Source organism: Typopeltis vanoorti, chromosome 16 (genome assembly GCF_054136105.1).
Source record: "Typopeltis vanoorti isolate ZY-2024b chromosome 16, IOZ_Tvanoo_1.0, whole genome shotgun sequence".
NCBI lineage: Eukaryota > Metazoa > Arthropoda > Arachnida > Uropygi > Thelyphonidae > Typopeltis > Typopeltis vanoorti.
The window spans coordinates 33189011-33203766 of NC_143564.1; the positions used below are offsets into that span (position 1 = coordinate 33189011).

General features: G+C 35.1%; 1 protein-coding gene across 1 annotated transcript in view; it reads right to left on the bottom strand.

The window, feature by feature from the left end:
- Window positions 1–14756, bottom strand: part of nwk (FCH and double SH3 domains nervous wreck) — a 493235-nt gene that overhangs the window by 40648 nt on the left and 437831 nt on the right. The gene's annotated exons all lie outside the window — the stretch shown is intronic.

Genomic DNA, 14756 nt, shown 5'->3' on the forward strand with positions numbered 1-14756 from the left:
CAACAAACCCAGCTTTCTTGTTTCAAATACTCCTTACATTTGTGTACAAACATAACAATCCCTGTGTCTTTGAGGCCATTCTATTAGTACCAACATTCTCTGTTATAGCTGCTTTACCACACCTCTCTCTTCGGTCTGACCACTCCTGTTTCCCTGATCCTGACTCTGGTTTCCATTCCAACCTATCTCATCCTCACCTTTATGCATTCCATCATCTTGTGCTGCTACAACTGCATCTTTAACATCATATCCATCTTCCTCCTGTCATACAATCCATTTAGTTGTGCTATCTTTCCTAAAACTAAACTCATTCAAATGTAATCCATCAGTTTTAAACCATTTCAACTTCCCTTCAAATTCGCTCCACAGATTTACAAATTGAATCCCCTTTGGCCCTCACAACTCAGCCATCTTACTATTCATGATCTCTGCTCTCCTTCAATTCACTGGTCAGACTTCAATGTCATAACTGGGCAACACTTCTTTGACTTTCCCAACAACACTATTCTTCTCTACCTGCTGCAACAACTTCCTCAAGTCTCTATCAACATTCTTTTTCTACCCAACTAAGTCATTTGTGCCCACAACTACCACTAATTTAGACTCCTGGTCTTTTCTTTTCTGCAACGCATCAGTTATTTGCTTTATTGTTCCACCATGAAAGCATGTTTTGTGCACTTTATTAGTCGTAACACCTCTAATGATCAAGTTCCCATACAATGATATATGACTATCCTTTGACTCTTTCTTCATAATACCAACTTCCCCGTTCTCATTATCATCAAGCAATCTCTTCTTTAGATATTTAATATCCTCTTCCAGATGTTTCATTTTGTTTTATAGTCCCAAAACTTGCTTCCATTTCTGATTACTTTACTCTATTAAGACACTTTTAATATACATTAATGCTTTCCTTCTTCTTATTTACCCAACCACCCACAAATCTTTCACATTTTTTGGTGCATACATGTAGTAATTTTTGCGACGCATCCACTCTGAAAATACCAAGGCAGAGCCAGACTTTCATACCGCTGACACACGTTTCTTTATGGATGCCATCTTCAGAAGCAGAAGCAGTACAAACAAACAAGTAGCAAAACACAATATAAACAACAAAAAATTTCAACAACACCATTACTGAAGGACACTTGTATCCAAACTGAAAAAATGCAGCACAATTTGTGATAAAAAGCCACACTATACACTGATTAAAAATACTTTTTTTTATTTAGCACAGTTCAAATCTACTGCTACGTTCACTTGCAACACTAGCAACTTATCATCATTCAATATCATCATCCATCATATAATCGTTCAGTAAGTCAAATGGCAGGCCCAGGAACAGAACTCTGAAACACACCACTGGTTATCATCATCGTATCTGCATCAAGTCAAATACTTGTGATGGAAAACATCACTCTCATATTATATCTAAGATCTTTTAGAGTATATTATAGTATAGGAATAATGCAAGATTTATAAAAGATGGAACATGCATTACATGAATGTTTTTATCTATTCAAAACATATTATGAAGCACTTCTTCCATGTGCCAGAATAAACTATCAGTAATACAGTTAGGACAGGTAAATATAATTTGAGAATATATTTTTTTCTTTAGAAAAAAAAAAGCAGATGTTTAATTATAATAATCTCAGTATACTGCAGATTTCAGACAACACAATTCACATGCATCAATCTCTCTGTCTTAGTTATACACTAACACGGAGTGAAATAAGATCAACGCACATATTTTTCTTTTAATTATTCTACAGCAAGGATTTACATCCAGTTAAGTGCCTTTTAATTTAATATAGTATTCAAATCTTCAAATTTTTTAAACATGTATGAGTTTTTATTTTATTGACAGTGTTCTGTATATACATATCAGCAAGTACCATTAAGCATGTTTACTGATCCGTTTTTAAAAATAAATGAGTGCATTTAATTTTTTTTCCTCTAAAATTTATATTCTTTTTTTTCTAATACTGAAAGGTTTGGGTTTTTAGTATTTGTAATAATTTTAAAGCCATGATAAATGGAGCATTAAAGGTTTAAATTTAACCCTACCAGGCATTTCATGTTCACTGGACTCGCTATCGGATGCCGAAAACTGGGTTTGGTACTGAGCCTGCTGGCTCTTAGGAAGCTCCAGCTGAAAGTCGGGATCTTGGATAAGTACAGAAACAGCTACACAAAAACAAGGGCAATGGGAAAGGATCAGAAATAGGAAATGGGGAAGACGAGATGAAAGTTAAGTAAAAAGTGAAGCAAAAACAAATAGTAAACATTATCTAAACATTACATAAAGCAATGTGATATGAATACAACACCTGTAGCAAAACCACTGAAGGAAAATAAAAACATACAGAATATATTACTTAAGTTATTAAAAGTGAATATTTTCCCTCAATAATAATAATAATAATAATAACACTAGTATTAAAAAGTGAACAATTTTAATGGGCAGTGAAACGATGTTACATTATCTGAAATAAAAAGGCACTAAGTGAAGAAAAACTGGATCTAAATCCTAGCTAAAAATATATCTAAAATTGCAAAATTATCCTTATATTCATATATGGAGGAAACATTAATTGCTTGGCAACCAATTGCATGTGAATTTCCAGTGCTTTTGGTATTATAAATGTAAATGAAAAACAATGCTGTTTAGTCACAGTAGACCACACAGAGACTAAGTTATATTTAAAAATAATAGAGAGAGAGAGAAAGCAAAAACAAAGCCAGGTATCTTACCTTTACAGTAGCAGAAACTGAGACTCATTATTCAGGTACTAGTGTGGGAGGTGGTCAAGCAGGTGTAGGTTTCTCAGAGAATTGCAGCAGTGTTGAGAAGAACATTGACCACAAGAGATAAGAGTGCGCTGGTTATTGTAAATAACTTTTATTCAACCACATCTGGATTTCTGTGCTCAAATCTGGTCACTGAGATTTGAAGTGGATGACATAACCTTGGCGAAGGTGCAGAGACAGATATCAGGACTATACAACATTGATTATGAGGATAGACTGGGGACATGCAGACCACAGAGTTTGGTGGATAGAAGGCAAAGAGGGGAGGGATATGATTGAAACATTTAGAATGTTGAAGGGTCATTATTGTATTAACACTGAGGAGATTTTTCATATGGTAGAATGAGGGAAAGGAGCAAGAACAAGGGACAATCACTGGGAGTTGCAAAAGGAGGTGGTGGGTAAAAGAGTAAGAAATAAGTTCTTTACATGTCGAGTGGTAGGAGCATGGAATGCATCACATGAGAGGATAGTGAATGTGCAGAGTATGAATAACTTTAAGGAGTGGTATGATAGACTTTGTGTTGGCCTCCCATAATGAGTCTTGTGACTCAGTGGAGGTCAGGAAATAAATATATAAATAATAGTAATAATAATAATATACATCACTTGTTTCACTTATTCCAACTAATAATGTTCAACTGTTATGCAGTTCATAAGAAAATAATCCCGCAAAGATTATCAAAGCTTATAAAGTGGTTTTTTTCCAATTTTTTTTTTTTTAAACTTTGACTTAAATATCTGGTATGAATATTTTGACAGAAGGCTTTGTTCTTCCATGACAATTATATCCAGAGGGTTATATACACTTATATAACCAAGATTCTTGCTTCCTCCCTTTTTTCAGTGTAACTCTATGAAGCAAATATGAAGCACCCTGTCTGTGGGTCCCAAATTTCAAAACCTCACATTTATTTGCATTATACTAAAATCCCCATTTATTTGCCCACCTACCCAGGTTATTCAAATCCTCTTGAACTGCCAAAATGTCACAGCATATTACTAATAACCCTCCCAAGCTTCACATCTGCAAACAACTGAGTATCCCCCTATAGTTCGGCAGTCATTGACATAAATGAACAGTAATGGTCCAATTACTGAACCCTGTGGAACTCCAATTGTATCCTTTCAGTAAGGAAATACCGTGAATAGACATATTACTTAATTACATAATAACGGAATTAACTCGCGTAAATTATTCTTTATTTGTAGAATTTTCGCCTGAATATCACAGGATCAGTACAAGTACAAAGGCTAAATAAACAGTAACTGTTATATTCACAAAGTGCCACCTAAATAGCTAAGGTTAAATTTCCTAAATTTATTTTAAAAATTTTTTTATTTATTTATTTTTTTAAATATATGTGTATACAATTACAAGTCAGGAAAGATTTGCTGATTTATAGCGTACTATCTCCCACAAGGGGGAAAGACGTAGACCATTGGATCTGTTTAGGTTAGGGAAGTGAAGTAACGTTTCACATGTTTCTTTGTAAAGCCTTTCCATTAGGAACTGACTTTTGTGAATGACTTTTGTTTTCTTCCATTGAACTCTATGTCTGGTGTTGATGGCATGCTCTGCAAGTCCAGACTGTTCAGGTTCAAGGTACTGGATATACGACTTGTGTTCTTCTAACCGGATCAGAGCAGATCTTCCTGTTTGTCCGAAATATGATAACCCACAAGAGCAGGGAATCTGGTAGACACCTGGATAGCTGAGATGTGGGAGCTTGTCCTTTGGAGACATGAGGAATGTGGAGATTTTTCTGACAGGTCGAAAGGCCACACAAATATTTAGTTGTTTTAACACTTTAGCTATGACTTCGCTAATGCCTTGTACATAGGGGATAGGTATACGCGTAGGTTCTTCTGTATTTGAAGAGGATTCTGGAGCATGACTACTTAAAGCTCTTTTTATGAAGGAATTCTTATAACCATTGGATATGAAGGAGGAATTAATATAATGTAATTCTTTTTGTAATAGTTCTTCTGAAGAACAAAAGGAGTGGGCTCTATGAACCAGTGGTTTTATGGTACCTGCCTTTTGACTGTGATGGCGATGTGATTCAGCATGGATGTACTGGCCTGTATGAGTCTCCTTCCTATAGACTGTGAATTGTAAGTTACCATTTGGTTGGTGAAGAATTAAGAGGTCTAGAAAGGCTAACTGCTTATTTACTTCTACTTCTAGAGTGAACTGGATCCTTGGATGAAGTGTATTTATTTTTGAGAGAAAATGTTGTAATTATTCTGAAGTGCCAATCCATATGGCAAAACTGTTGTCCACATATCTGAACCACAGGTTAGGTCTGGGTGTATTTTTTTTTTAAAATAAATTTAGGAAATTTAACCTTAGCTACTTAGGTGGTGCTTTGTGAATATAACAGTTATTGTTTAATTAGCCTTTGTACCTGTACTGATGATGTCTATGATACTCAGGCGAAAATTCTATGAATAAAGAATAGTTTATGTGAGTTAATTCTGTTATTATATTAATAAGTCATTGTATTCTTCCTTCTCCATTATGCGCTCCCCCCCCCCCCATATATACAACTCTCAGACATCAGAGAGAGTATCACAAAGCCAGTTACAGATCCACTAATTTAATATCAAAACCCATATGTTGCATCTTAAAAACTAACTTGTCATGTAGAACTCTGTAAAAATGCTCTTGATCAAAAAAAAAAAAAAAAGTGTATGCCTTATTCTCATCCACTGCTCTTAAAAGTGTATGCCTTATTCTCATCCACTGCTCTTGTTACTCTATTGTAACAAGAGCATCCCTTAAGAGATCAATGCAGTCTTTAAATGGTGGATGGACTGGGCCACATGTTAGATCTACTAGCCACCATGATGATGGAGATGCCACATAATAATAAGAAGAAGCAAAATATCAAGTAAGTATTCAAATATTTTGACCGTGTTGTCTGGGTGCAGTCAAGGTAACCAGTTTTTTTTTTTTTTTTTTGTTAATTTAAATACAGAATTATATTCTCCCATATATTGAGAAGTTTTTTACATCCATATTTGTTCCAAAAAGGTTATGCATATTTTGTAAAGCATAGACATATTACAAATAACCTATCACTTTGAAAATGAAGTATTTTTAGGGTAATAGTTTTTCTCCATCAAATTGCATGTTAGTGTTGCAAAGGCTGCACATCATAGTGCTGCTATGAAAAGAAGTATTCTAACATGAATAAGAAGGATAAGGAAGTGGTTATGCTACTGTAAGGCACTGGTCAAGCCGCACTTGGACTCTTGTGCTCAGATCTGGTCACCTGGTTTTCAATGTGATGTGGACACATTGGAGAGGGTCCAGAGATGAGTGACTAAGACAATATTGGGACTTTGAAATGCTGGCTATGGAGAGAGAGAGAGAGGTTGAAGAAATGTGGATTGCAGAGTTTGGTGGATAGGAGGAAGAGAGGTGATATGATAGAGACATTTAAGTTAGTGAGAGGATTTTATCAGGTTAATCCAGAGGGGATTATAAAACAAGTAGATGGTGAGAGGGGAAGAACCAGAGGTCATTCCTGGAAGTTGTGTAAAAGTGTGGAGGAGCAGATTTTTTACATGGAGAATTGTCAGTGAATGGAACGCATTAGCAGAATGTGTAATTCAACGAGTGTTAAGGATTTTAAGATTCTTTTTGATAAATATGTTGTCATTTGAACGAACCTCTGACAATGAGTCTGCCGACTCCATGGAGGGTGTAATAATAATAATATGGTGGCAAGAACATAGTCTTTTCACTCCAAAACAATGGTTGCTGTTTAGTTAAGCTGAGAGATTAACACATAGCCATTCTCCAAACCAAGAGGCTGCAGATTTAAATCCTGCTGTAGGCACAGACATTTGTAATTGCCTTTAGGGTGGGTGTGGGGTGATGAATTTCTTACTTGGAATAAGACCAACTCTGGTCTTATTGAATGAAGGCTAGAAACAGTTTTGAAAAGTTCCACATTTGGTCTTTAAAGCAGAATTTCTGGATTATGTAAAAAAATAAATGAAAATATAAATATATATCAACTATATAATTAAGAAAATTAAATATAGGGAATATTATCAGCCAATGAAAATATGAAGGTGCCATCTCATCTAGGAAAATCCCAAGAAGATAACACAGGATGCTTGAGAAGATAGTACACAGATACCACAAAATATTTTTGGAAAGGTAGTCTACAATCTCAGCAGTATGATGTGGAAATGATCAATCATGAGGTCAGTTTATAGGGATTCGGTTATTAGGATATATAATATAATATGCAGTCTCAGTTTAATAAAAATAACTAAAACTGAGTTTATTAGTCATAGAGATTTGATACAACTAGTTATATCAAATTCTGAATCTGACTAGTTTCGGCATGTTAACAAGTGGCTTCATCTGGGTTTGAATGAACATACAAATATAAATAAACAACAAGCATTGATTATGAATCAATACATCACTAAAAAAATACTGAATGCATACTAGCCATTACACGAGTAAAATAGAAACACGTGGAGTGTGGATGCTGGCACATGGTTAGTCGTTGTTCAGCAGGTGCATCCAATAGTTAGCAGAGAAATTAAACTGTAATGCGTTTAGAGATCTGATAAGTGATTTCCAAACGTCACACAGAATCGTCCCTTGGTTTCTGTTTTAGGGTACTTTGTGAGTGGATTACCACTGTAGCCTCTTTTATGTTGAAGGAGCTATAGTCTTATTCTATGTATGGCATGGAGCTCTTATCCCATTCAATGTTCTGGTGAGTGTTGGAGAAACGGAATGCCAACCCTGAACTGTCTTCTCTGTTGTTGTTGAATTTTCCAGTATGTTCCCTCTGTCTTATTTCTAAACTTCTTGAAGTTTTTGTCCGATGTAATTAAGGCCACAAGAACATGAAATATTGTAAACTCCAGGATGTTTGTTGAAAAAGTTGTGGTCCTTGGGTGAGCTTAATTAAAATGTCTTGTTTCATAATTAAAATGTCTAGAAAAGATAATTTTCCTTCATTCTCAAGTTCTAAGATGAATTTGATTTTATGGTGAAAGGAGTTAATTGATGCCAGAAATCATATAACTCAGCTACACTGTGTTTCCATATTATGAATATGTCATCTACATATATCCACCAAATTGATGGTTTACCATATGTAAATAACAAGACCTCATTTTTGAATTTTTCCATGAATAAATCCACACAAGGAGGAGATAGAGGACTTCCCATGAGGGCTTTATAGATGGTATTAACTCGCAAACTTATTTGTTATCAAAACATCTCGCTCATCTTCTAAAGGAGCACATTAGAGACATGGACACCTATATCAAAAATACATAACACTTTGTAGAAAAACTAGGAGAAATTTCTATCTCAAGACATCTCTCAACCCTATAAACACTGTCTCAACTCAAATTTTTTCCATTCCGATGGAATGGAAAAATCTACAAACAATTTTCAGGCCTTGCAATGGGAAGTCCTCTATCTCCTCCTTGTGCGGACTTATTCATGGAAAAGTTCAAAAATGACATCTTGTTATTAACAAATCCTAAACCGTCAATTTGGTGGAGATATGTAGATGACATATTCATAATATGAAAACACAGTGTAGCTGAGTTATATGACTTTCTGGCATCTATTAACTCCTTCCACCATAAAATTAAATTCACCTTAGAACTTGCCGGCCTGGTTGGTGATTAGCATAACCACTCTCCAGCCAAAAGGATGTGGGTTTGGATCCTGCCGTGGGCATGGATGTTTGTGATCATCTGTGAAAATACTAGTAGTAGTGGTGGTGGTGGTGATTGATGTTGATGTAGATGATGAAGGTAGTTGCAGTTCATTTCGTGGAGTGGTGGAGACGGAGAGTTGTGATGTAGGTGCCCTCCCTCAATGAGGCTTGGATTCCCTGGAGGTGTTACATAATAATAATAACTTGAGAATGAAGGAAAATTACCTTTTCTAGACATTTTAATTACGAAACAAGCAGACGAAGGCATTTCTCTTAATGTGTACCATAAACCGACCCACATAAGTCATTACCTACATTTCTCCTCATTACACCATATTTCATAAAACTGGGCATTGTACATATGCTGAAAAAAGGGCAATCTCTATTATAAGAGATGAAGGAACTTGAACAGAAGAATTACATTCTATTCTCCAACTATTGATCAGCAATGGATATCCTAAAAAATAGCAAAAAGAATACTACTCTGTAATCCCTTTCTACAACAAATCCATGACATTCATTACAGAACTTCAATTTCCATTCTTTTTGTTGGAAAACTTTGCAAAAAATTGCTAATCTCCTGAAATCTCACGACATTAGAGTAGCCTTCAAACCGATTATGACAGTATGAAATATGTTATGCTCACCAAAGGACCACAACTCTTTCAACAAACATCCTGGAGTTTACAATATCCTGTGTTCTTGTGGCCTTAATTACATCGGACAAACTTCAAGAAGTTTAAAAATGAGACAAAGGGAACATATTGGAGAATTCAACAACAACAGAGAAGACAGTTCAGGGTTGGCATTCCATTTCTCCAACACTTCACACAACATAATGGGATAAGAACTCCATGCCATACATAGAAGAAGGCTGCAGCTCCTACAGCATAAAAGAGGCTACAGTGGTAATCCACTCGCAAGGAATCCTAAACAGAAACCAAGAGATGATTCTGTGTGACATTTGGAAATCACTCATCAGATCTCTAAACATATGACAGTTTAATTTCTCTGCTAACTATCAGACACACCTGCTAAACAATGACTGACCGTGTGCCAGCATCCATGCCCCATATGTTTCTGTTGGACTTGTGTAAAGGTTCGTACCCATTCGGTATTTTTTAGTGATGTATTGATTCGTAATCAAAGCTTGTTGTTTATTTATATTTGTATGTTTATCTAAACCCAGATGACGCCACTAGTTAACATGCCGAAACTAGTCGGTAACTAGTTCTATCAAATCTTTACGAACAATAAACCCATTGTTAGTTATTTTTATTAAATTAGTTTTGTGGTTGAAAATAACTTACTGAGCAGTCTCAGTTTGTACAGAAGAGCACTGCATATAAGACAAACATCAACCAAGGTAGTCAACAGTGCAAACTCAACTATCATAAAGACCATCATAAATAGTCCTTAAAAAGTCCATGATATGTAGTAACAAGTCACACATTTCTTTTCTGATTGAATTGAAAGAGTAAGTAGGTGGATGCCTGGAGTGTTTCTCAACTGCCGGGCTGCGGTCCAATACTAGGCTCTTGCATCAATTATACCAGGCTGCAAAAAGTTCTCCTGGAATTTGTGATTTTAGTTTTCTAAACATTTTTCATGAATGAATATTTTATAGTGGAAATATTCTGAGGAGAATTTATAATATTCGTGAATGTGTCAAATAGCTCAGATCCAGAACGCCTAAATAACATCTGTGTAGCAAATATCAGTGATCAAGCTGCGTATTTTTAAACATGGAAGTATTCATGAATTATCCTGAATTTTTTGACATTCAAATCTTTCTACTTTCGGTAAAGGGAATACCACTGTTTATGACTGGTCATAAAAATTGCCTTGCAAGCTGATTACAACAATGGGTGACATATCATCTGTTCTCAAAACTGAATGGAATAACATCTGTGTTGCAAATGTCAGTGACCAATCCGCAATGGAAGTATAAAGAAAATTTTTCCACTGAAATTGACAATGAAGGCAGTCTGTATCCTGTTCTCAAATCTAGTAATACTGAATCACAAGTTTGCATCGCAGTGTGTAAGTGCTTGTTTCGAAACCCGAGTGTCCTGATTTTTTAAAAGTAATAGGCCTACAGATTTAAATTTTAATATGAATAAGAGACAAGGGACTTTGTTTAATTTTGGTGTTAAGAAATATCGTATTGAAGATCTTTGTGATGCAACAAATAGTGAATCGTCCACCTCAAGCCTACTGAACGATCTCCAGGATGTACAAAACGAGGGGAAAACTACCAACACACAGCAGCACACAACACATACACACACACACACATGAAAAGAAAATTATTTCCCAACCTTCAACCACTGACACTTCACTTCTGACGGCATCCTAATTAATATCATTACAGATAGTAAATGTTAAAAAAGCCATACTCCATTGGGGAAGAACTCATAAAACCTTCTTTGATTGTTGCTTGTAATGAAGTATTAAGCTAATCTGCGGCAAGTAAAATGAAAGACATCCCATTGTCGAATGATACAGTTGAAAGGTGGATATCTAATATGACAGAAGATACAGAAATGCAACTCTTTGAAAAAAATTAATTTGTTATAACTATTAATTATATAAAAAACAGTGCATTAAATAAAAGACTGTTAAAAGCATTGTGCGATGAAATGGGCTCTGATCATCAAAATCTTCTTTTCTATTTGGAAGTTTGTTGGCTGTCCTGCGATAAAGTTCTCAAGGGTTATATGAACTCCTAAAGGAAGTTGAACTGTTTCTAATTGATAAGAAAAGTGACCTGTCCCATTATTTCCAGGATAAGAAATGGGTAGCCAGGCTGGCATATCTCAGCAACATATTTTCTTACATAAATGAGTTGAATTTAAAACTTCGAGATCCAGATACAACAATATTTAATGCTTGGAACAAGATTGAATCATTCAAAAAGAAACTCAAATTCTGACTTAATATGATTGCAGAAAGAAATAATGAAATGCTTCAGTCGTACTCAGATTATATTATGGAAGCAGATGATTTCTATTCACAGAATTCAGTTTCAGATATTATTGCAGCCCACTTGAAGATGTTGTTGTTGTTGTCATTTGAAAAGTATTATCCCGAACGTGAGGATCACCGGAGGCAAAATATGTGGATTTTGAACAACTTTATTGAACACAAAGAGACAGCCCTTTCCCATGAAGAAACCCTTCAATTTATTGAATTATCAGACAAAGGACTGGAAAGTACTTTTAATTCTATGAGTAATTTGAAATTCTGGATAAGAATGAAAAATGAATATCCAAATTTGCATGAAATAGCAATGAGATTTTGTCTTTGTTTCTCCACCACACATCTTTGTTAAATTATGTTTTCTGCCATGACTGTGCTTATAACAAAACAGAGGAACTGCCTGCGACTTTCTGACCATCTCTATTTGACTATCACTTCAATTCATCCCAGAATTAATAAAGCAGACAGAAAACAGCAACAAAAGTCTCACTAGCCTAATAAAACCTTCAAAAACTCTGTTGTAATAAAAGAAAGTAAGTTTAACATTTTCAATAACTTATAATTACTGTGTTAAAGTGGTGCATTTTTAAATTCAAAAGATTAATTAGTGTTGGTACTAGTGTTTAGAATTGAGAGATTCATACATTTTTATTTATTAAATTACATGCATATATAAATATTTGACGTGTGTATGTGATAAGTGTTTCGTCAACATGTTGACATCCTTCTGCTGCTTCCCCTGCTCAGCTGACTTCTGTGGTGAGTTACAATGCATAAATATTTTTCTCACTACCATTTTTTTTTCAAACCAACATCATTAAAATCAATTTCATAATACAATAATCGATTTTATGCTGAATAATATTATAACTTTTTGGTGATCAGAATAGGACATGTCAATGAAAAGCAGCACCGTATTAATTTAATGATGTTGGCCTGAGGAAACTACAATATGCTAAACGATTTCATTAGTCTAGTGATTGATAACTAATTTAAATGTAATTTTATATTTGTCAACATGCCACACCATATACACAAGTGTACTAATACTCTTTATGATTATGCCATAATTAATTATTAAAACTAACGATTTGAATAAGCTAGATAGATGGGCAAATGAATGGGGGTCTTGGTTTAATGCAGCAAAATGTAAGGTCTTGAGGTTTGGGAAACATCGATGGGATGCTGTATACTCTATGGGAGGAGTTATACTGGAGTTGATGATTGATAGAAATCTGAAGTTTAGGGGACATATTGCAAAGGTGGTGAAGGTAACACAGAGGATTGCTGCAATTATGAGAAGGACACTGATCTGCAGAGATAAGAGAGTTATCATTCCGTTGTATAAGTCTCTGATCAGACCACACTTGGGCTATTGTTCTCAGATTTGGTTCCCAGGATTTGAAGGGGATAAATTAACTGTGGAAAGGATACAAAGATGGATGACAAAGATGGTTTCAGGACTGTACAAGGATAGTTATGAGGATCGGCTGAGGGAATGTGGACTGCAGAGGTTGGTGGATAGAAGAAGGAGAGGTGATATGATTGATACTTTTAAACTATTGAGAGGTGGTTACAGGGTTGACACTGGGGAGTTCTTTCGTTTGGTTGAACAGCGGGAAGGAGTGATGACAAGAGGCCATCCCAAAAGTTACGAAAGGAAACTGTGAGCAAGAGGGTGAGGAGTGGTTTCTTTGTGTGGAGGATGGTTGAACCGTGGAATGCATTGCCTGATGGAGTGGTGAGAGCGAGAACGGTCAATGAGTTTAAGGAGTGGTATGATAGACTTTGTGTTTCTTAGGGGGGACCTCCCCTCGATGAGTCTTGACAGACTTTATGTTCTTAGGAAGGACCTCTCACGATGAGTCTTTTGACTCCATGGAGGCCTGAATAATAATAATAATAACATTGGTATTAATGTATGAACTTTAAAAAAAAAAATGTGAAAGGTATTTACAAATAAATTTGTTGGGGCTGGGTCTTCGTCTTCTAAAAAAAAATAATTTACCGGGCTGCGGTCTCACAAAGGTTGAGAACCACTGGCCTACAGAATGCCTTAGTGCATCGTTCCAGTTGCAAAGTGAAAGTACAGTAGTTTAGATATATAGTAGAACATTGATTATCTGAAATAAGTAATCTAGATCAAGGTTGGTTTGGTTAAATACTTAAGATAATCAAATGTACATGAGAATAGCTAGCTCATAAAACAAACAGTCACAGGAGACTGTCATGGGTCCACACAGTAGTTAAAGCCAACATTTGATTTTTAACTTCTATAATAACAAACCAAGACCGTTTCTATTCTATACTGCATATATTTTTGAATAAATAATTGAAAACAAATGCATTAAGGAGCAGGAGTAATATTTCAGTATAACAACCAGTGCACTAAAAGTAGATACTCTAAGTTTTTTGGCAGGGAGGATGAGTAGTGGTTTGGATAACTGACAGTTCAGATAATCAACATTCTAATCTATTTTTCTTAGAATAGCTTTGGACCTTTTTTGTTTGTGTTTGGAAGGATGAACATTGTTGGATATATAAAACTATTTTGGATAATACAATTTTATAACAGTTATGTGAAACATGCTAATGTCTCTTTCAGCATAACAATGCACTATTTCACACTACAGATGTATCAGAATGTTGTTTAAGGAAAATGATTTGGAGGGATTTCAACCAAATGATCTAAAACATTAGGAAACAGGAACATCAGATGCAGACCAGTTCATTCAACAATGGGACATAGCCTATGTACTGAAATATCTCATTCACATTACCATAAATTGGTCATGTGTCTATACCTCATGAGATGGAAAGCATGATCAAAGCTGAAGAAGAATCATGTACTATTCAGGTGCAATAAGTTTGGGTTTCTCTAAAACATAAACTGTTCATTATTCACTCTGATGCAGTTTTGAGTTGGGAGGTGATTATGTATATAAGCAACTTTGACTAAGAGGGGACACAAGTGGAATATAAGGCAAGTAATTATAATAAACTGAGAATTCATTACTTATTTTTCATGGTAATAACAACACCACACACTTTTTTCACAAAGATGTTTTATTAACGCTTATATTTCTTACTTACAGTATTCTTACTTTCTGAGGAACCTCAAACTGATCTCTTAAATAAATCAGATGTAGAAAATGAAACATTAGAAAAGTGCTCAGATTCTAGTATTAGAACTAGCAGAAGTGAAGAGTTCGAGTTAGAATTACATCAAGTGAATGGAACTGAAAA